The sequence below is a fragment of the Podarcis cretensis genome, assembly GCF_951804945.1.
Source record: "Podarcis cretensis genome assembly, chromosome: 4".
NCBI lineage: Eukaryota > Metazoa > Chordata > Lepidosauria > Squamata > Lacertidae > Podarcis > Podarcis cretensis.
The window spans coordinates 90,226,900-90,247,444 of NC_137173.1; the positions used below are offsets into that span (position 1 = coordinate 90,226,900).

Here is a 20,545-nt window from a genome sequence, read left to right on the forward strand (position 1 = left end):
ACAGAAATCGTGCTCCGGCGGCACGGCGGCAGCAGGAGGCCTCATTAGCTAAAGTGGTGCTTGAGGTTAAGAACAGTTTCAGGTTAAGAATGGACCTCCGGAACGAATTAAGTACTTACCCCAAGGTATCACTGTAACTACTACAACTCAGATTTTTCATAAAATTGCTGTACTGTATGGGATTATCTGAAGGGGTCAAAGTCAGTGACGCAAATACAAATTTACTATGCTTTTGAGTTATTGGAGAAATGTTATATACCTGCATGACACATCATAGAATGATTTGAATCCTGCTAGTCAAATCCGGTCTACTAGACCCCAAAATTTTAAGTAATATGGACTAAAATCACTACTGGGCCCTCTCCAGGATTAGGGGCACTGAAGTGTAGTTGCCTGCTGAATCTTGTTTGGAAGAGTGTTCCGCAGAATGGGATCAATGATACTTAATGCTGTGTTTTACCTGAGGACTTTTTGGGCCTCTGTGACGCAAGGGACATCTTACAGCAGCTCCTCCAGATGATCTCAGTGCCTGAGCTGAAATATAATGGCTCAGGTGGAGGTTCGCCTGGCACCTTCATTATACACCTTTAGGTGCCAGGCAGAAACATTCCTTTTTAACCAGGCCTTTGGCTGATCTGATTGACAACCTATACCCTTTTAAAACATGGCTCTTTTGGGGGGGGGGGGTGTTATTGGATTGTTTTTATTTTGTGTGTGTGTGTGTATTGCAGTTTTTATTAGTGTTTCACAACTTTAACCTGTTGCGTGGCGAGTTCCCGCCCCCCACCAGGGTAAATAAAGACACGAGACACCATAATTTAAGGTTAATTGGGCGAATTAGGCCACAACTTTATTGAATTCAGGAATGAGAGGCATTGGCTTAGGCATTGGTCCTAACGACTATCCGGCTCCAGCCTGTTTGCTCGAGACACGGGGAAGGGATAACCTTATATCGGGGGAGTCTCCTGCCGAGGCACGTCGACTAGGAGCTCCCCCGGGTCACCGCTCTGGGGCGTGCCTTTGGCCCTCACCTCCATAGGCTTCGGACAGGGCCACGCCCCCCGGAGTCCTTTAACGGACCACCCTTCGCTCGCTGGGGGGAGGTGATGGCGTTCCTCCCCCCACACACATCCTCTTAACCCCTTCTTACCAATGCCTACCGCCAATGCCGAGAAGTTGTGACGAGTTGCTACGAGGTAGGCAAAAAACCAAAAGGCCAGAAATCACCAATTGGGAAAAATTCCTACCATGCCCCTTGCGGCGACAGACCGAAGTCCATAGCAAAGTCCAAGACCTACCTAACCCTAGTTAAAGGGAGGGAGGGTGGGAAAACGTGGGGGCGAGCCGGCGAAAAGAGGGCGAGCCCCCTCCGCGCTGGCCCTAAATAGGGCAGGCCATGCCCCCCAGCCAGCCAGCTGATTGGCTGGCTGGGGGGGCAGACCCGACCGGGATTCCCCTGCTCTCGCGGGGGCTGGGACCAGCCCCCGCTCACATGGGGTGGGCGTGAAGCCCGCAACCCCACCTCCTGGGGCAGGCCGGAAGTGGCTTTGCAGGATCTTAGCCAGACCCAGTTGACTTCCAGAAGCAATCAGTTGTGGTTCGAGGACCCGACCCCCGCAATGTGAAATGAATACACAAGGACACAAGATATAAGGTTAATGGGCAAGAAAAGGCCACAACTTTATTGATTACAGCAGTGAAAAGGTATTGGCTTAGGCATTGGATGTCTAAAACACGGGGGTTTATTCACCAGTAGGTGGAGCCTGTTGATGCTCATTCAACTATAGGCTCTCTCCTGATGTCACCGAGGGTCGTGCCATGGCCTCCCGCCAAGCAGGCATCGGACAGAATACACGACCGCCAGATTCCTTTAACAGAATACCCAAAATATTGAAGGCATAGGCGATGGCCACACCTAGCTCTTCGATTCCACAACACATTCTTCCAATGCCTAACCTACCCACCAATACCACGAAAGTTGTGACGATTGCTACGAGGTAGGTGAAAAAACCAAAAAGCCTAATGCCAAATGGAAAAATTCCTACCAGCCCTCCCCCCCCCCCGGACAACCAGGGCGACCAACCTAAGGTCCATAGCAAGGCCAAGGAAAATTTAAGACCCTGAGCTCAAAGGGAGTGGAGGGTGGGTGACTCGCGACGGGACGAAGGCGAATGAGGCCGAGGAAGGGCTGGCGCCACAGCATTTAAGATGCTGACAACGCCCCCTCGGAGGCACCTGGTTGGGTGCCTGCTGATGGGGCGGGCGCCAGCCAGGTGAGTGGGGGAGGCGGAGCTCGGGCTCCTGCCCACAACCACTCCCCTCTCTTCCAGGGAGGAGAGTCCTTGCAGGAAGGAAGGATGAAGCAGGAACAAGACGCTGCTACCAGTAACTTGGTTACTTAGAGGTGTTTATTATTTACAACAGACTCTACAAGTTACTATATACAGGACACAGATACGGATCTTAACTCTCTCTCACTGAACAAACTCCAAATGACTCTCAGAACACAACACTGACCAACCACCTATCCAGCCAGGAAGGTCATGAGTCATCATGCCTATGTGGAGACCTCAACCAATAGCAGAGTTGTATCCAAGGTCCCATATCTCGAGGCAGAATAGCTCCTTCTGCTCAGTCTTCTTGGCCTTTGGCCAACTCTTAATTGCCTCTGTGGGAAGCTGGAGGTAGGCAAAATCCCAACAGTTTTATTATGAACCGCCCTGAGACCTCCAGGTATAGGGTGGTATATAAATTCAATAAATAAAATAATGATGATGATGATGATGATGATGATAATAATAATAATAATAATAATAATAATAATAATAATAATAAAGGTACCTTGGGCCTGAGTTGTTCAGGACTTTGGATATCACCACTCCTTGTTGTTGTTGTTGTTGTTGTTTAGTTGTTTAGTTGTGTCCGACTCTTCGTGACCCCATGGACCATCACCACTCCTTAATGTGATGCAAATCTAAAAAAAATGTAGTATAAACACTGACAACTGGGAAACACTGGCCTATGAGTGGTCCAGTTGAAGGACAGCCTTTACCAAAGGTGTCATGAGCTTTGAAGATGCTCAAACTCAGGACGAAAGGAAGAAGTGTGCTAAGAGGAAGGTATGCTTGGCAAACCCTCACCATGATCAACTCCCACCTGGAAACCTATGTCCCCATTGTAGAAGGACGTGTGGGTCCAGAATTGGCCTCCACAGTCACTTACGGATTCACAGTTAAAACCAGGTTTATGGAAGACAATCTTCCTCGGCTATGAGTGATTGTCAAAGAAGAAAGAAGAAGAAATGTAATGTACTGGATGCGGTAAACTAACAGGTCCAATTCAAAGTAATAATCTATAAAGCCCTAAATGTCTCAGGGCCCATGCATCTGCAGGAGTGCTTCTTCCAGTACCAACCCACTAGAAGAGGAGGAGAGCGCTGCTTGTAGTTCCCACGAGAACTGGATTGGGTGGACAACTTCTGATTGGGCTTTTACTCCCCTCAGAGTAGCATCTGTCCTCTTCATTGTTGGGATTTATATATCAGCTAAAGACATTTCTGTTTAATCAGGTCTTTTCAGACTGATATGTCAATGTTTACTCTGAAACGGCAGAATGTGGACTGTGTTTTTAATGACTATTATAAATATTTTAGGTTTGCATTTGTTTTAATCATTTTAATCACTGATCTAATTTTCTTGTCTGTTCTCTGTTTCAGCTATGTTCGGGAAAGAACCATGCATAAATACAATAAATAAATGATATAAATATGTATTTAGGGATGTAATTTGAAAGTTGTTGTTTTTTTTAAAAAAGAAAATGTGCTCATTAATGCAGAAAGGGAATTGAATTCAAAGGAAAGTGGCATAGACAGGAAATAGATTTCCCATCCTGGATGAAAATCACCAGAGGCTCACAAAACCTGCATTTTTAGGTGAGAAACTCGAATTTGCTAATAGTCCCAGGTAGGATCTTTGGCTATGTAATATGTAAACCAAGAACAAAATTGTACTAAAATCACTACAGTAGCCAACTAAGATTTTTCAGATCCGGCCATTTTGTTTAGAATATATAGCTTGAAATTTCTCAGATTATTTTGCAGACTATGCCAACAACAACAACCCTCCCCCCCCCCCTGAAGATTTTCATTCTCAAACTGACCATCAATAATTAAAAACTTGGCTTCAGAGGCATATGTTGTTGTTTTCCTTGATTCAATTTCTTTCCTCCTAATGAATAAAGGAGAATGGAGGGCCGCAAAGAATTGCTGCCCAGCAGATCCCTAAGACAACAAAGTGGGAAATGGAATCTCATTTATGTGATCCCTAAACTTTTGCATATTTAATCGATTCCCTGCTCAACAAGTCATTTAACTTTAATTTAAACATGGGGTATATTTTCAGGGCACGGATGCCTCAGAGAAGCCTCAAGCTATGTTTAGTCACAATTTTATGAAAAATATAAAATGTCATCAAGTGTCTACTTTATTTGCTTTTATTTCCATCTATATCCATGTGCACCTACATTTACTGGTGTCAGGAACTGGACATCGGAGGAGGAATGGTGGAGACAGCCCCCCTCCTTCTGCTGAACCTTCCTGAGAAGAAGAGGGCAGTATAGAATTAAAACAGTGGTTTGCTGAATGTCCTGACACTAAGAAAGAAGAGGGGGAAAGCTGGGAAATAATGGAAGGGGAGGGGGGAACAGCAGAGCTGGCTGACACATTATCTTTAGAAAGCATTCCTGAGCCCCCTTCTCCTAGGACCCGGTGTGCATTGAGAGTAGTAGAACAGGAAGCTCAAAGGCAGAGAGCACAGGTGCAGGGATGATGTAGAATAGGCAAGACAGAGGGGGTGGGACTTTACTCGGAGCAACGCCATTATCTAGCAGAGACAGCATTTCTATGTTCTCTCTGTAAATATTGAATAAAAGACTTGGTAAGAGTTCTTCTTTTTTTATCTGCTTCTTTGCTGCCACCGTGGGAGGGATCAGATTCCCCTGAAGCCTGACAATTGGATATGATTACTCCCAGTAGCATTTTGCATTATACCTTTATTATACAGTCATACCTCGGGTTACAGACACTTCAGACTGACATTTTCGGGTTGCACACCGTGCCAAACCCGGAAGTACCGGAAGGGTTGCTTCCGGGATTCAGTGCTCACGCATGTGCAGAAGCGCTGAATCGTGCTTTGCACATGCACAGAAGCGCCGAATCGTGACCCACGTGTGCACAGACGTGGCACTGCGGGTTGCGAATGATGCAGGTTGCCAATGATGCGGGTTGCGAACGTGCCTCCCGCACGGATCACGTTCGCAACCCAAGCGTCCACTGTATTGCTATTGTCAAAGATCTTACTATCCCCAATTCAAAGGTACCCCTGACTGTTAGGAGCAGTCACAGACGACTCTGGGGTTGCGACGCTCATCTCGCTTTACTGGCCGAGGGAGCCGGCGTACAGCTTCCGGGTCATGTGGTCAGCATAACTAAGCCGCTTCTGGTGAACCAGAGCAGCACACGGAAAAGCCGTTTCCCTTCCCGCTGGAGCAGTACCTATTTATCTACTTGCCCTTTGATGTGCTTTCGAACTGCTAGGTTGGCAGGAGCTGGGACCAAGCAACGGGAGCTCACCCCATCGTGGGGAGTTGAACCGCCGGTGTTCCTAGGCTCTGTGGTTTAGACCACAATGCCACCCGCATCCCACTATCCCCAATTTAGTCACAGTCTCAATTGAGGATAGGGAACCTTCCACCTTCCACATATTATTAGACTGCAACATCCATGATCCTTGACCACTGGTCATGCTGCCTGAGGCTGATGGGCGTTGCAGTCTAACAACATCTAGAGGGCTACACATGTTCCTCAGAGTTGAAGCTCAGTTAAGCACTCTGGCTTTCAGTGTTGCCTGGTACCCACTGGGAGCAGAATGTTATAGAATCATAGAATTGCGGAGTTGGAAGGGACCACAAGCATCATTTTGTCTAATCTCCTGCAATGCAGGAATCTGGGGCTTGAACCCACAAACCTAACATTAGGAGACGAGGTGCCAACTTAAATAAAATATTTTTTTTCGTGGGGGGCACATAATTGACCACAAGACGTAGTGCATGTATACCATTGGAATGGTAATGCCCATCAACTTTGGGGGAGCCTAGCCCCCTCAAATATTTTATTGAAGGGACCTTGGTCTCTAGGAGTTGGCTCCTATGATTAAGATTCTCATGCTCTACTGACTGAGTCATTCCATTTTTTTTGTTAATTTTTTAATTGATTTTCCATTTTCATAACAAATATCCAATATCAATACTAAACATTAGTTTTTAATCCCTCCCCCCTCTCTGTTGACTTCCCTCTGCTTCCATTTCTGGTTTATTACATCAAATGATACGTTCTGCTGTTTATATACAATACTATGCTATCACAGTGTTATATTCCTTGTTTTATGTAAATAAAAATTTAAATGTTTATTTAAATTCTGCCAACGAGTCCATTTTGGGGGGTGTTTCTGCAAATATATTGTAAAAGGTTCCCATTCTTTTTCAAAATCCCTGTTGTCCCTGCCTGAGTCATTCCAGAAGAGCCAGAAGCCAGGGACACCAATAGGTGGAGCCCGATCTACTAAAAGACAGAGGCCATTCATTTTAGTTTTGTCCCTGTCCTCCTCTTTGCTCAGGTCTACAAGGGCAGCACTGAGACAGGATAATGAGTTTATACTGTTAACTAGTGTTGCTATTTATTATTATTATTATTATTTTTATTTTTATTATTATTATTATTATTATTCTATACCGCTTTTCTTTTACAAAAATAAATGCCAGTTTGGATCACTGTATAATAAAGCTCAACACTGCCCAATAAAATCAACAATTACTAGTAAAATTATCAAAATGCCCAAGAACACCTGTATTAATTACAGTGGTACCTCGGTTTATGAACTTAATCCATTCCAGAAGTCCGTTCTTAAACCAAAATCATTCTTAAACTGAGACGTGCTTTCCCTAATGAGGCCTCCTGCCGCCAGTGCCCTTCCACCATTCAGATTCCATTCTTAGACTGGGGTAAAGTTCTCAAACCAATACACTATTTCCGGTTTTGCGGAGTTTGTAAACCAAATCGTTCTTAAGCCGGACTGTTCTTAAACCGAGGTATATCAATGGGCAGAGTAAACAGATATGTATTAAGCTGGATGTGTGCTGTTGCTACTAGTATTACTTCTACTACATAGTATTTATATTGTGCCTTCAGTGATTTCAGGTCTCTGTATAACCTAAAAGTGCCATGTTCATTATACAGAAGTCTTGCAAGTAGATAATCAACTAGTCACCTTTGTTAAACAGGAATTTCCTCCAAGTGACAAGCTGTTATTGTAGCATGAATGGCTAGCAGAGGTGGGGCAAGTGAGTTGGTTCAATTTTGAACTTCTTTGGAAGTATAGCTTAGAATCGACTTTTATAAATGTCATCTTAAATGACTGCGTTCAATGGGTTCATGACATGGGTTTCAGTGGTTCATAACTTACTGTATACAATAAGTGTGTGTGTGTTTGCAGTACGTGAATGGCAGGCTTCACCTTGACCTGAATGCTTTCATCGTAGACTCTGAAAAGACCTCCATGCCTACGGTTGATCATGAAGAGGGAATGTTGAAAAACCATGGAAAAGCTCGTTTCACATCTTACCGACAAAGGACCACACATCAGTTGGGGGCAGAATTTCCTGCCACAATGCCACGCCTATTATCACATTAATTGGATTCACATACTGAAAGGACTTGTATCTCAGTAAGTAAAACTTTTAAGATGCTGGATCTATGTGGCACATTTTGCTAAATATAAGAAATATGAGAGGGGGGAAATGGCTATTTCCAAATGTCTGAAAATCTGGAAGAGAAGATATAAACCCTTGAACTGACATGAGAGTATAATTGCTTGTTACCATAGCAACAAAGCTCCACAGACATTCTTAACAACTATTCTCATTGGACAGAAAAGCCAGGTGCTTTATATGGTATAAATATTTTTAGACTGCAATCTTACATAGACTTACCTGGGAATAATGCTATTAAACTAAGTGGGGCTAATGTCTGAGGTGTGGCAAAGCCTCTTTCTTGTTATTTTAATATGACACCTTGCAACAATGGATTTAAATAGGCAACAGTGGAGAGCACATATGGGAGGGGCAGGTGCTCATCTGTCCTCCTAAACTCTTGAGTCACTGCTGCTTCAGACCCTCCAAGAATCCCTATTTTCCAGGGACAGTCCCAGATTTACAGAAGCTATCTCCGTTTCTGATTTGATTCTGGAATGTCCTGCTTTTCATTAGGATGTCCGTATTTTCATGGGATAAATGTTGAAGGGTATGGAGTTATACAATCCCTGAGCCAAGGAGATAAGTAACTATTTGACCTTTAGAAGACATCTGAATGCAGCCCTGTATAGGGAAGTTTAGTAATGTTTAATGTTTTATTATGTTTTTATATATGTTGGAAGCCACCCAGAGTGGCTAGGGAACCCAGTCAGATGGGCAGGGTATATATACATATTATTACTATTATTATGGAATAAGGTAAAGGGACCCCTGACCATTAGGTCCAGTTGTGCCCGACTCTGGGGTTGCGGCACTTATCTCGCTTTATTGGCCGAGGGAGCCAGTGTACAGGTCTGGTGAACCAGAGCAGCGCACGGAAAAGCTATCACGTTCGCAACCCGAGCATCCACTGTAGTGCTATTGTCAAAGATCTTACTATCCCCAATTTAAAGTTAAAGGTACCCCTGACTGTTAGGACCAGTCGCGGACAACTCTGGGGTTGTGGCGCTCATCTCACTTTACTGGCCGAGGGAGCCGGTGTACAGCTTCCAGGTCATGTGGCCAGCATAACTAAGCTGCTTCTGGTGAACCAGAGCAGCACACGGAAAAGCCATTTACCTTCCCGCCGGAGCGGTACCTATTTATCTACTTGCATTTTGACGTGCTTTCGAACTGCTAGGTTGGCAGGAGCTGGGACCAAGCAATGGGAGCTCATCCCGTCACGGGGATTTGAACCGACGACCTTCTGATCGGCAAGTCCTAGGCTCTGTGGTTTAACCCACAGTGCCACCCGCGTCATTGGAGAAATGTTGGAGGGTATGTTGCTTACCAGGAAGGAGAGGAGCAAGATCTCAGGGAGATCAGCATAGTGCAAACACACCAGCAGAGCCAATCTGGTGTTTCTGCTAGCGTGTTTGCACCACACTGACCTCTCCGCCACCTTGATGCTCCTGCTCTCCTTCTCAACAAGCATCATCAACTCGGCAGGTGAGTGCCAGCATGCAGCATATGTAAGTAGGGAGATGTGTTTTCAAAGTGCAGGGGTAGATAGACATGCCACAAAGTTGGGACATTGTCAGCAGAGTCACCAGTTCCATGAAGCTACTCAGCATGGAAGCTGTAAAACATAGGGAAGAAATCTTCTTGAAATATACTCGAGTAGAAATTTCATGCTCTTTGTTTCAGCTCATAGGAACAGTGATTGAATTTCCCCCCAAACCTCAGGCTTTATATACATTATTTACACAATGAGAACCGACTGATATGGTTGATTATGTTTCGCTCCTGGAGCCTGATTGGGCTGCTGCTGCAGGCCAATCAGCTGTTGCATCCTAGTATCCTACCGACTTAATAGGCTGATTAACTTCCTCCTAGGGACTGACTGGGCTCCTCCTGCAGGCCAATCAGGTTGTAGCATTCTACATGTCTACTCCCATGTACTTCCAGGATACTGGGTGCAGTACTGCAGTTTCTAATTTTTTTAATATGTAACGCAGGAGTAGGAAGAAATATGCCCTCAAGAGGTTGCAGAACTACAACTCCCATCATCCCTGTCATTGGTTGTACTGGTTGAGGCTGATGGGACTGGATGTCCAGCAATATCTGAAGTGCACCACATTGCTTATCTGTGATATTTCTCCTTAGGCACCAAGCAGATTTTAAAAATACATTTCCAAAAAGTTATTTGAGGCAGAAAGTTGACTCCTAGCAATATGGATTATAGGGAGAGAAGGTGCTCTTGTGAATGTTCTTTTGTATGACTGTCTGGTATCAAATATTTTATGGAGAGAAGTAGAAAATATCAGATTATAAGGCTTTCAGAGCACATATTGTCTGCACAAAAAAACCCCTGTATATTGTGAATGCAGATATAGGTCTTGAGATAGCCACCATTTAATTTTTCTCTCTCCCAGTATCAGGTTCTATTGAAGCAGTAGAATGCACCTCATAATGATTTCTGAGGCACACTGAACATATTTTGTTAGTGAATGGAATTCTATGGAGTATTTCCAAAGGGTCATTGCACAACTCTGGGGGCATAAAAAATACAATTTAAACTTCTTCTTTTTAAAAAAGAGAGAGTCTATAAATGAATAAGAATGTTTGAAAGCGGGGAAAGAACTGGAAAAGAAAAGACTTGCTGGGGGGGGGAGCTTTCAGCATCAGCTCTAGACAAGAATACATAAAGTATTTTGAGAAAAAACATCGAACATGGGGGAAATATCAAAATTGAAGAGAACAGAGATTCAATAATATAAAAAGGCTAGATATGTTGCTGGAAAAGGGGACCTTCTGGTTCCAACTGAAGTAAATATAATACTTGAGAAACAGGCATCTGTGTGATGTTTAAATACTTATATCAATGCATATTTTTGTTAACTTTTTTGTATGCCAATATAGGGAAAAAATCTTGTAGGGAAATTCAATAAATAGTTCAAAAAGACTCTCACTAAAAAGCACAATCTAAATCATTGCTGTGCTACATCACTGTTGGACAACTGTTTAAATGAACACAGCCTCTTGTGCACTGACACTGTTCCCCCCCCCCCCAATCCACAAAAGCTAAACACAAAATCTGCTGCTACTTTTGTACATGGGTAGTGGATAATCTAGTTTTTGCTGGAAACTGAACTGTAGCAGAACAGAAAGAGCGCTGCATGGGATGAACACAGGTCAGAATAGGAATTGATGCCTTCTTCCAGAAGACATCTGAAGGCAGCCCTGTTTAGGGACGCTTTTAATATTTGAATTACTGTATTTTAATACTTTGCTGGAAGCTGCCCTGGGTGGCTGGGAAAACCCAGGCAGATGTGTGGGCTATAAATAAATTATTATTATTATTATTATTATTATTATTATTATTATTATTATCATCATCATCTGAAATCAGTCTGAAATTTTCCATTTATGGGCTTCTCTGCAAGTAGCTTCCTGAAATTCTGAGTGTGGTAGGGGCCACCATAATGGCTAAGACCACCCCATTAAAAAAGGTCAGTAGAGACTGGCAGATTGTCACCTCCAATGTATCCTAATCCTCTCCAGTGGTATGGATTGGGGGGATCAGTTTCGCACCGTGATTTACAGAAACATTATGTAATGTTCCCTTATGGCAAATCAGAAATAGTTGTGATGCTCATTCAGCCAGTGTGGTCTAGTGGTTAAGAGCAGTGGACTCGTAATCTGGTGAACTGGGTTCGCGTCTCCGCTCCTCCACATGCAGCTGCTGGGTGACCTTGGGCTAGTCACACTTCTCTGAAGTTTCTCAGCCTCACTCACCTTACAGAGTGTTGTTGTGGGGGAGGAAGGGAAAGGAGATTGTTAGCCGCTTTGAGACTCCTTCGGGTAGTGATAAAGCGGGATATCAAATTCAATTCAAACTCTTTATATGCGTCTCATAACATGCAAAATGGCAGTCTTGATTGAGTCATTGTCCTGTTTATTACAGTGGTTTAGTGATGTAATTGCCACACACTTTAATCTGCTTCCTATTACAGAAAACTAGGATGACATCTACTATTTCACTGTTTGGACTATACTTTACTTAACATTGAATTAACAGGGCTTTTTATTAAATAACAGACTTAAATATCAGCACTGTCCACTTTTTATATGAAAGTGAGATCCTAAATGCTAAAAGATGTCAAATGGACAATATTTTCTCCCTGGTGCATAACATACAAATTCAGGAGACAAATTCTGAAGATGGAAAGAAGTTAATGGATTTGCATCCTGAACAGCTTGGGTTTTCAGAACATGAGTACAGCTGTTTTCTAATTGTTCCATGCAGACTTGGCATTTCTTTGCAGCTATCTCTGTCATCCTTGAAAAATCAACTCTCTTGGGCAAAAGTGAGTGTGAAATTGTCTGCTGCTAAGGCAGATGCCAATTGAGCCATGTACCAAGCCATAAACCAAGGCTATGAATGCGAAAGTAGCTTGATTTGCTCATGCAGTGGTTACTTTGATGATGCCTAAAGCTTCCGGCGGGAAGGTAAATGGCGTTTCCGTGCACTGCTCTGGTTTGCCAGAAGCGGCTTAGTCATGCTGGCCACATGACCCGGAAGCTGTACACTGGCTCCCTCAGCCAGTAAAGCGAGATGAGCGCCGCAACCCCAGAGTCGTCCACGACTGGACCTAATGGTCAGGGGTCCCTTTACCTTTAAAGCCTTATTATGGTGAAAAAATCCTTTTTCTTTTTCTTTTTGGAGCGGGGTAGATAATTGTATAAATTAGACATACGGTAGATCCCATGTCCAGGTAATGATTACTTTGTAGGAATGAAACATATTTATACATGACTGTATTTTGAAATATTTTGTTTAAGCTGTCTGCTGTTGCTTCTGTCTTTTGTACACTGCTTATTTAAAATAATCAAAATCATATTTCCTAACTTTCACTTGAGTTTTCTCAAGAAAGCAAAGGATAAAAATACTTCTTTTAAAGCCTCAGCCAATACATTCTTGCCAACTTGATTTGGATTCCAGTGCCTTAAAAACAAAACAAAACAACAACTATTGAGGAAACCTGCAAAGAGAGAGAGAGAAATATTCCTTTCTTAAATCAAGTAATTTCAGCCAGACTTGTCCTGTTTTCTGCTCTGTTCTCCAAGTGCATCTTTCTCACAATTTCAAAAAACATGGAGGTTTTCATTTTATTCTAAAATTCTTAAAAGAGTAAGATAATTGGCCATGATTCTTTGCCCTCATTTCAGATTAGTATCTCCCAGTAATTGTGATTGCTATATGTCTGTCTGTCCATTCCTTGTTCTCTTCATAGAATCTTTATTTCCCAAACCTGAGGTTGTTCTTTCTATCTTTTTTGTGGGAAGGGGGATGCAGATCATATTGTAACATACACTAATTTGTCTCATTTTTCATTGTCTTATTATCTATCTCTGCATCATGTTTCTTTTCCATTTTTATTTGTTGCAGCTTGTTCGTTCCAAAGAGTCAAATTCTACAAGGATGAAGGCCAGCTGTATTGCTGAAGCACCCAAACTGGAGATGACATGTTTGGCTCTGACTCCAAGCTTCCATTATATCTCAGGCATTAGGGGAGCTACAGTGATATACTGATTCCATAATTCTGTACTCTTGACAAGCCACCAGTCCAACCAATAAGACAAGGTGCAAACAAAATTTTCTCCATTTTCTGAATGTGCAAAAACTACTTATATAATAGTTGTCCCCAGGAAAGGAGCTATTTATTTCTTCTACAGAAACATGCAAGTTTAGGATAGGGTAGCAGAGCTCAACAACCTGAATAACACCCAGTTGCTATATCCTGTGTCTTGTCAACATCCCACACAATCCTCTTGTTGCTGTTTTGTCTCAAACAATAATAAAAGCAAGCCCCAGGTCGGCCATCGTAAATAGCAAATAAGTCTGAACAAATGGTGTCCCACCAAACGAATGGGGGATAAATTTGATTTAGGTCACATTTAAAGGTGAACTTGCTGAATTTGCACTCTTTGAAACAATGTGCAAACTGAAACACAGCAGGGTGTTGTAATCTGCACTTATTTTAATTTTGCAGTGCAGTCAAGCCATGCATATTTATTATTTTCATTGTCATGATCCTACACAATGTTAAAGGGAAATTCCCCATTGGAGTAGAAATCATATATTGAACAGATGGGAAGCTCTTTAACTTGGGCAGCTGGAAGCAAAGAGTAAGTTTACAATAACTTCCATGATAGAGCTTCAATATGCTGATGACAACGCAGTGTGTGCACACTCAGAGGATGATTTCCAAACCATCATAAATATCTTCGTAGAAGCTTACAGAAAGCTTGCCTATCGCTCAACATCCAAAAAACCAAAGTGCTGCACTAACAACCACAAAACAACTCCTTTGCAGCACCACAAATCCAACTCAATAGTGTAACTTTGGAAAGTGTTGATCACTTCTCCTACTTTGGCAGTTATCTTTCCACAAGGCCTGACAATGATGCCGAAATCCAGCATCGCCTGAGCTCTGTGAGTTCAGGTTTCTCCGGATTGAAGTGCAGAGTGTTTGAGGACCAGGACATTCTCAGTGAAACCAAAATGCTTGTTTACAAAGCTATTGTACTACCAACCTTAATGTATGCTTGTGAAACATGGACCACTTATAAACACCATATCCAACTCCTCAAAAGATTCCATCCATGGTATTTCTGGGGGAAAATATTACATATCACTTAGGAAGATAGGCAAACAATGTCAGTGTACTGGGAAAAGCAAAGATCACCAGTGTTGAAGCAATGATTCTTCAACATCAGCTTCATTGGACATGTTGTTTGGATGCTTCATGATCGTCTTCCAAAGCAACTACTCTATTCCCAACTTAAAAATGGAAAGCATAATGCTGGTGGTCAACAAAAGAGGTTTAAAGACTCCCTCAAAGCAAATCTTTTTAAAAAAGTAGTTTAACACCAACAACTTGGAAACACTGGCCTACGAGCTTTCCAATTGGAGAACAGCCTTTACCATGTCCAACTCCTGCCCAAAAAACTATGTCCCCAGTGTAGAAAGATGTGTGGATCCAGAATTGGCCTCCACAGTCACTTACGGACTCACTGTTAAGACCGTGTTCGTGGAAGACAATCTTACTCAGCTACTAATGATTGCCAAAGAAGAAGAAGAAGCAATATACCAGTGTAATGTGTTTCTAGAAATGCATATATTTGTGAAAATAACATACTAAAATGCATATATTGTGGGGAAATGCTTTGTGAAAATGTGTAGATAAAAAAATTACATAGAAAAATTGTGTGTATTATGATGAATTTGCACTAAAATGCTATAAGGACCCCTTTAAAAAATGCAAACTGGTGTAGGGATGAATTTAAGATTGGGGGAAAATGAGAAACAGAGAGAAAACAAAAATGACGTGTTTGCCCATCCCTACCTACCTACCTATCCAGTTCAGCTAAGCAATCCTATATGACACAAGTCATACACTGGGATACAAGTCTTACAGATACAAGGTATAATGTTAGCTCAGTGTTCCTGGAGTAAGATGTCCAGGAAAGGCATACTGAGACTATTGACAGGGTTAGAGTGTTGGGTTAGGAGTCGGGAGATCAGGGTTCAAATCTACACCATGAAGCTCACTGTGTGGCCTAGAGCTACTCACAGTCTCCCAACTTAACCTACTTCATAGATTTTTGTTTTTTTATATATATATAATATTTATTGGTGTTTCAAAAAGTTACAAGAATAAAAAAGAAAGAAAAAGAAAAACAGAAAATACAAAATACAATAAATAAAAAAATAAAAACAATTAAAAACAAATCCATCTTTCCATATCTTATCTATCATTTGCTTGTTTCCTTGACCTCCTCACACCTCCCTTTTTTGTATTCTAGTTCATTAGTTGTTTCAGCAAATCTTTTCCTTCTTTGTTTTTATCTTACTAATTTATCTTAATATATTGTAACTTTACATTCTGACCTGTTAACAATCCATTTTTACTTAATCCTTTATAGCATTACTGCTAAAACCACATAGCTTCATTCCAGCATCCTTCTAACATTCCTTAATTTTACAATGTTTCTGTAGATAGACTTTAAATTTCCTCCAGTCTTCTTCTGCCGACTCTTCTCCCTGGTCTCGGATTCTGCCAGTCATTTCCGCCAGTTCCATGTAATCCATCTACTTCATAGATTTTTGAGGATGAAATGAAGAGAGGGAGAACTATGTGCACTGCCTTGAGCTCCATGGAGCAAAGCTGAGATATAAATGTAATAATAAATTTAAAAAGAAATAAATTAGTATAAATTACTGGAAATTTCCTGACTTGTTCTCTACCCTACAGCAACCTGCATCCCCCACATCCCAAAAGCCTTAGCTTCTTCTTGGTAGGACAGCTTCTATTTTCAGGGTGGGAAAACTGTTAAGGAAGTATTGTTCAATGGGTATGCTTTGCCTTCAGAAAATAAATACAGTGGTGCCTCACAAGATGAAATTAATCCGTTCCGTGAGGCTCTTCGTATAGCGGTTTTTTCGTCTTGCGAAGCAAGCCCATTGACAGCTTAGCGGATTAGCGCTATTAGCGGTTTAGCGGCTTTTAGCGGATCAGCTGATAAGCGGCTTAGGGCTTAGGAAAAGGGGGGGGGAAAGGGAAAAAAACCCGCAGCAACTGGCAAGACATTTTCGTCTTGCGAAGCAAGACCATAGGGAAATTCGTTTTGCAAAGTGCCTCCAAAACGGAAAACCCTTTCGTCTAGCGGGTTTTCCATCTTGCGAGGCGTTCGTCTTGCGGGGCACCACTGTAGCAAAAAAGTGATGGACTTGAAGTTTTTTAGTCAAAGGCTAAGAAATCCAATATCAGAAAGATATTGATTCTTAGTAAGTGAACACATTTTCCCAGATCCTTTGACGTGCCCCTTTCCTCTCCATTTTTAATTCCATCCTTCCACAAAGGCAGCTCAATAATTTTCTGTTTATATATTTCGATATGAGGTATTGTAATAAACCGAACTGGACCTCTGGGGACCATTTATGTTTCCCCAGATGAAATATATGGGTGGGACCTTTTTCAGTTCTAACCAGGGCTTCCAAGCCACCACCTGGTTCATTTCCTGTGATTTTCTCACTCAACGTGCCAAAAATAACTTGGCTTGCCCCTTGATATTTTGCATCTTGACAAGGATGCAGGGATCCATTTGCTGTTCTTCTCAGGGAGCAAATGTATTCGGCCAGCCCTGCTAAAAAGCTGGCCACTGAAAAGCCAGTGAATTCTTCAGAGAAGCGATGGAGTAATCATGAGAGTACCTTGTGAACGCTCAAATGCACCTGACCAAACATCTGAAAGCAGATCCGCGCACAAGCATATTTTCATCCCAGCCTTTGTATTTAGGATTTCAGGCAGAATTATTCCCTAGCAAAATTAGATGTAACAGATATGGCAAACCTGTGGCCTGACAGATGTTGGTGGACTCAACACACATCACCCCAGCCAGGATGTCAATAGTCAAGGTGAGAGTTCTTTTCTAATAACATCTGGAATAACAACTTGTTCCCTATCCCTAAGTTAAATTCTACTTAACTGGAAATGTTACGGATCAGACCCGGAGTGTCATGTATATAGCTGCATATAAATATGATTGTACAATTCACAAATGGCTGGGAGTGGGGTTGTAACATTTCAGGGGCCACTTATATTTGATGGTAGTGTTGTGTTGGGTGGCATTTCTCTTGGTTCAATGTTAGGCAAACCATTGCTCCAAGAAGGCTTCTAAGGAGAGGAAATGGAGTATCCATTTCTGTCCCTCAGTTTCTTAGAGAACAATGCTATATCTTGACATGGCATAATTCCTGCAGAATTTAGGGTAAGGAAGATGCAACCATTGGCAACTGGTGAGATGTGCTAAGCCATCACAGGCTATAAGTAGCATCCCTGATACTTTTAAATCATCTCTAATACTGCCTCTCCCCTCTCCAGTTTTAGGTACACCTCCCCTGCCCTAAAAAAGCTGAGCAAAAAGTCCAATACTCTAACTTTCTGTTCAACCCTAGACAAGACGTACATGTCCTGTCCTCTGGTTTTTGATACTTCCCCCTTTACTTGGCCCTTGGCCCCTTTCTCTGCTTGCACACCAGTACATGTGTCCTCTGCCTTGATGTTCTAGCATAACTTTGAAAAACTGGCAGAGAATCTCCTGATCTCCAGGTTTCTTCTTCCTCACAGTCTGGGCTTGGGCTCGCTCTATGATTAAAGGGAATGATTCTTTGCTGCTGCTCTGAAGTCCCATTTCAACTTTTTGTCAGTTGGATCTCTGCTGCCTCTTTGATCTGCGGGGACAACTTTGTGGCTGCCTAAAATGATAGATCAGAGGAGGAAATTAATATCAATGCCAGATGCCGACGTACACTGGTGTGCAAGAATTGACACAAGTTTCTCTCTTTGTTAGATGTAAAGAAAGTACTCTTTCTGTGAACGCCGATTGCAGTGAATAACGGCTTGGAGATGCAGGAGAAAGACCTGGTGTTCTTTAAAGGCAGAACAATTCTTTCAAGCAAAACGATAACTGCAGAGCGGACAAATGGCTCTTTACCATCAGCCCAGTCTGGAGCTATGTGCTACAAAATTTGGCTAAAAGGGGGGGAAATGTTTGAATGGGTGAAACTATTTAGAGAACTTCTTATAAAGTTTGTCTGCAATTACATAACTCTGAGCTCTGATGAAAACAGGGGTGTCCTAAGGAAAAGTGGGACATTCTGGGATCAAATCAGAAACTGGGGTGGCTTTTGTCCCTGGAAGATAGACTCTTTTGGAGGGGCTGCAGCCCATTCATACAAGGATATCTGCTTGGGAAATGGAACTCTTTTTCCAACCCCATGTGTTCTCCCAACCCTCTGAAGCAGATTGGGGCAGGGGCTCCCCAGGGGAGTACAAGAAGAGTAAGTTCTGTTGGCCAAAGAGAAGTCATGGGATGAGTTTGTCTGGTGGTGTACAGAGAAAAACAACAATCTACACCTTTATTTAATATGGTTGTGCCCCAGATTTGGTCAAGGTCCAAGACCTGAGCTGATTTGGGCTAATTCAGGGCCATGGTTAAGTCAGGTTGAGTTACTCCTGGACTGCTGTGGGTCACCTTGGGCAGCCCAGTGTGATCTGGGTCGGTGCTGGATTACCAAGTAGTCAGAGTTGGCACCTGCCTATGCCTTTTAGGGACCCCACAACAACAGATAAAAATAATATTGATTTGATCTTGAAATAAAATTACAAAAAACATATTAGGGTTTGCAAGGAGGACCCTGAGATTTTGACTTCCTAGGGTTTACTCTGGCACTTAACTGGAGCTCTCAGAGGCTGTAGCATCAGGCAGGCAGGAAGGTGGGGGGGGACTGTAAAAAAAGATATGCCTATCATGAACCAAGGTTCAAAATAAGCATTATGTTATGTCATTTTTAAAGCTTGTGCTTCAGACTCTTTCAGGCTTTTAAAACTAATTTTAAAACCATGGTATAAGAAGAGGATTCTTTATTGTTTCTGCATTGCTGAAAATTGCCCGCCCATCTGCTATTTGTCTTGGAGTTAGTAAAGTTTAACAATATCCCAGTACTTCTTAGAACAGAGGAAGAAGCAGGTTGATGCTGAGAGACATTGTAGTAGTTAGTCCCTTCCTCAACTAGAAAGCTGGTTGGTTGGATGACCTCTCTTGTCTTTTTACAGTAGATGACATTCCAGCTGTGCGAAAGCACACACGTTTTTCCATCCTCCATCTAGGGAAGCAAGAGTTCAAGGACACATTCCAGCCAGGCAAAAGCACTTGAAGAGGAGCAGGGTTGAAGAAGGAGGAGGAGAGACAGGGAATCATGGAGGGCTGCATTCGGCCCCCAGTCTGATGTTCTCCACCTGCAGAGAGCACCATGTGGCCCCTCTAGAGGTTCAGTATGGCTTGTGCAGACACAGGGTCAGTCAAAGGTCCCGAGGAATTCTTACAGAGGCACAGAAACATTTGCATTTGCCAGATGGAGCCGCAACACGGCTGTCCGATTCATCTCAGCATATTTCCTCCCAACACTCAGCTGTTACCAAATCCCAAAGCAGATCTAAACAGTGGGCATGGCACCGGATAGGAAGGGTAAGCAAAAGTATCCTGGCAGAGCAGCTGCTCAGTTTTGATAATAAGCGAGATCCGGTTATCGTTTCCAGCAGCTCAGCGTGATAATAAGGTGTCTTTCTTATCCGCTTTGCTTTCAGCTCAGTTCAAGGTATCTCCTTTTTTCTGTTGTTGTTGCTGTTGTTTGGGTTCGCTTTATGGTAATTGCTGCTATAATTGTGGTTGGGGGCACGGACTGTCATTACGATTATGACCCCATGATTTTTCTTCTTCTTAATGGTGGTGTTCTTTGGGAGAACGTAAGGACACGACTGTGTTGTGACTTCTCGAGATGCCTTGCTCGGTGAGATTGAAGTAACAATTCGACAAATATTCCTCATGTCCTTTGTAATCACCGGATTGGGATATATATGTGAATGTTTAGATGGCTCCTGCTGCGTGTCCATACATCCTCTGTCTCCCCACTCCCAGTTTTGTAAAAGCTAATGCTACACAAACCCCAGTGGCTTTCTAGTGGGAACAATTGAGGATAATCAGAGTGCATTGAAAGGGTAATTAGTAGAAAGTGCTGATCTGATTACCAGGGATGGGTGCAGATGTCCATGCCTACAAGGAAGCCCAGCCATCTGCATGTGTAACAGCTTCACTGCGATGTGACAGCTTCCCGGTGAAAACAGCACAGCCGAGT

The 20,545-nt window shown here is 42.7% G+C and overlaps 1 long non-coding RNA gene across 2 annotated transcripts; it reads left to right on the top strand.

The window, feature by feature from the left end:
* The first annotated feature begins 3,812 nt into the window (after positions 1-3,812).
* LOC307214394 lies at positions 3,813-18,722 on the top strand. 2 transcript variants are annotated; one of them, XR_013838032.1, is made up of 5 exons: positions 3,813-3,931; positions 7,594-7,778; positions 13,235-13,429; positions 17,148-17,266; positions 18,202-18,722. It is a non-coding gene; the product is annotated as an uncharacterized lncRNA (long non-coding RNA). The 2 variants fall into 2 exon arrangements; XR_013838033.1 differs by lacking the exon at positions 3,813-3,931 and having other exon boundaries at positions 7,549-7,778.
* The last annotated feature ends 1,823 nt before the right edge of the window (positions 18,723-20,545 follow it).